Source organism: Chrysochloris asiatica, unplaced genomic scaffold, assembly GCF_000296735.1.
Source record: "Chrysochloris asiatica unplaced genomic scaffold, ChrAsi1.0 scaffold00208, whole genome shotgun sequence".
Classification (NCBI taxonomy): Eukaryota; Metazoa; Chordata; class Mammalia; order Afrosoricida; family Chrysochloridae; genus Chrysochloris; species Chrysochloris asiatica.
The window spans coordinates 2,511,434-2,515,189 of NW_006408726.1; the positions used below are offsets into that span (position 1 = coordinate 2,511,434).

General features: G+C 35.9%; 1 pseudogene; it reads right to left on the reverse strand.

Annotated features, from left to right (window-relative positions):
* Positions 1-2,850: 2,850 nt before the first annotated feature.
* The window catches only part of LOC102832312, a 139,155-nt pseudogene continuing 138,249 nt past the window's right edge, over positions 2,851-3,756 (reverse strand).

Consider the following 3,756-nt stretch of genomic DNA (forward strand, 5'->3'; position numbering starts at 1 on the left):
CCTTAGGACTTTGATAGAAATATTGGAAGGTGTAGTCCAAAAGAACCAGGAGTTGCAGCAAAATGGTACAAAATTTTGGAATGCCTTATTTGTCCTCCATCAAAGGAACCCTGTAGGAAACAAACCCCAGGAGTACTCTATATTCTGTCTTTTGAATTAATTTTTCTCAGCATGAAGAAGACCAATAACTCTTTCTGAAACAAGATCTTGAAGAAGGTATAGAGCTATTTATAAAACCATAAAATGATTGTAAAAGAGTCTCTATTGAAAATCTATGTAGGAGGAAGTTATACTAGTAGTATTTATGCCCCAATATGCCACCATCCAGAAACTATACATTATATGATGGCCATAAAGGAGAAAAATAGGTGGCTAACAGTTTAGTGTGAACAAAGCAGCTCTTGTACCTGCTGTTCATAATAATAGCTATAGTAATAAGATGTGGAGTGAAATATTTCCAGATGCTTTGTAATTAGCAGTTAGGGCCTATATTCAAAAGACAGCTACCAACAAATGGTTTCACATATGGCACCCCTGGGTTTACAGAGATGGGATGGAAATGTTTCTGGAACAATCACTTAGCACGGGATAACTTGTCAACCCATAATATGTAATCCATGACGAATGGGAAGTAAAGTGGACGAGGAAAGTGTCATTTATAGTCAGCATTTTAAGAAGTAAAAGATTCATTGTACAAAAGAAGTTAATCTCTCCTGGTTCTGTGACTCAACCCTATATCACACTCTAAAGCCAAAGAAAGTAGACAATGAAGTTCTAAGAAAATCAGCCACATAAGTGGAATACCTGAATAAAAGAGAAAGCCTGAATCTAACAGCTTAGATGGATACTCAAATCTGCAGGGCTATTCTAATGTATTCCTCAGGCACTGCCTGGTATAAGAGTCCTTGGAGAGCTGAAGGTCAACAAAAAGAATCAACTATTTCTGAACACAGGAGGTTGCAAGAGCAGCTCTAACCAGTGTGTCACAGATGACAGAAGCAAGAATACGCCTCCTCATCTCAATCTCCAAACCCCCAAAAGACACAGAAAGAAGAGAACTTCAGTAGGCCTCATAGCTCCATGTACAGAATAGATGTTGCGGTGTAGACTATTGATAGAATCCAAAGAAAGGATGCATTTGTCCCTCTAAATGTGGGTCTTTAATGAGAAGCATGCTGGGAAATCTGGACATTATTCCAAAAAATAACAACATTCATCATCTACATGGATACTGCCTCACATGCTAGGCTCAAAAAAGGTGAAACATCATTTTAGCATCTCCCTGGGTAGATTACCACTACTGTCTCATTATAGTGTCTCACTTTTCCAAAAATGAAGGAGCAAAATGGAGAAGAAGGATTAGAAGGGGATGTGCTGGCATGGACTAGGTCTCAGTCTTCACTAAAAACTCTTTCATGTTCAATTCTAGTCAATGATGGAGACAAAAGATTTAAATTGGATGTAGCATTGCCTTTATAAACTTCCCTGAACTAAATGTGAAATTATAACTGGACAGAGAGTTATGGAATTTTATGATTTTCTTCTTGGGTAGCAAAATAAGTTTCTACTCAGCAAGTTGAAATGAGTAAATGAAGAAAATAAAATCAATGAACATTTTAGGCTATGTTTTCAGTGAAACTCTATAACCACATATTCAAAAACCACAGGAAGTAATATTATTAGGTCCATTTATTCAGATTAGGAAATGAAAGATGAGAACAGCTTGCCCAAAGAAAAATAAAGCAATAACTTAGACCCATACTGAGACAGACACACTGAAATCCTGGGCTTCCCTTACACAGTACTAGACTACTTTCTCTAATTTCCATGACCTGAAATCCTGCAATTTCTTTGCAATAAAATTTTTAACATATACATATCTGCTCAATTGGAAAAGTTGTTAAGTGCCTTGGAGTCAGTTCTGACTCACAGCAACCCTGTGTAGGGTTTCCGAGGAGCAGCTGGTGAATTTGAATTGCTGGTCTTGCAGTTCAAACTGACACTGGAGTCCAGTGCATTATCCCGCAATGCCACAACAGGACTCCAATATGAAAATAACTTTGGCTTAATTTGATCTCTTTAAACCGTATTTCCTGTCATTCTCATCACATCCCACAGTCACCCAAATGCTGACAAAACAAAATGTGTCAACACCCCCTTGCTAAGTGCTATATGTTATCATATACAATAGCCTGTGATGTACAAAACCTATTTTGGTGAAGTTTAGAAAAGTTAAGTTAATTTCCGAAAGTAAAATATTTGGCAAATGATAGATCTGATCATGGAATCCAGAATTTTTATTTTCAACAGTCCTTCCATATAATATCAGATAATGCCAGGATGATATCTGCTTGAGAGATAAGTCAATAATTTTCTTGCTTACTTAAAACCTACTAAGCATTATTTCTCAAAGAATAAATAATATTTTGATGCATTTCAAAGGTAGGGAACTCCTAGACCCATGCTTGTTCCCTCCTTGGTTCTTTTGAAGTGTCAAAATATATGTATCTGGATGAAAACACCCACCACTGATTGATGGATGAGAAAAGCATTGGTGGAATTCCCAGAGAAGCTACTTAATCCTCTTCTATCCAACCTCAGATATTTAAATAAAATGGGCCATGAAAACACCATGCTAAAGGTGAACTCAAAACAATAATGGTCATCAACACCAAATTAATTCCTAGTCTTAGAATCTTTCTCTGTTTATTATCACTATATAATTATTTGTTGATTTATGTTTTTAGTTACTGTCAAGTCATTTATTATTATTATTTTTTGTTTTAGTAGATGAATTCTCAGATATGGCTTCATTTATTACAGTTCTACAAGTATTACATCATTTTTAATTCAACATCTTAGACTACAAAACTTTGGTTTTCTTAAAATCAGCATTGGTTGCTTGATTGTAGGCTTGTCACCAAAAAGTGCTGCTTCGCTTTCTGTGGTTGGAAATCTTTTCTGATATATCAAGGGATTTTCCTTCTGAAACTGTTTTAGTTTTTACCTTTTCTCCTTTAGAGGCAAACTATTGTTTTAAATAATATTCTCTAAAAGTTCTGCAATTGCAGTTGAGAGGTAGAAATTTTTTGTTCATCACTCTTCTGCACTAATCTGCTTACAATATGAATAAGTTGGCAACGGAGTAATCAATCCATCTCCAGGAATTTTAATATAACCCTTTCTTAAGCAGTCAAGATGCTTCTCCACTGCACTCTGTAAGTACGAGGGTACTTGAAGAATTTCCTGATGATGATCCATTAAGAAAGAAACTAATCTTGCAGCCAGCAGCTCATCAGATCTACTTCTTCTGCACAGCATAGCACACACCAAGAAAATGTATGTATCATCAGTGATCTTGTACCCATTGCATCATGGAGTTTGGGCATATCAACATTTTGACTTATTTGAGAAATCATTTGCATTAAAAGTTGAAGTTTTCTATGACTCCGTGGGGGAAGTAACAAGCAATACAACTGTACAGCATCAATGGCAACCTTTTCTAAATGAGGCTGCAGCAAACTTTGTGAGCCAGTCAACATAAAAGTTGGAGAAAAGGAATTTTCTGAAAGTGCTATTATACTTTTGCAGAGTCTTTTATTGAATATACTAGACTTTCCAGGTTGACTTTCCATAGCTGTTAGTACATTTGAGCTGTTTTGTCCAAAATGAGTGATATGATTTGGCTTAATGGTAATTTCAGCCACTGGTGTATTGATGTAACTATTTTTTCTTTCATTACTACTACTTCTTCTT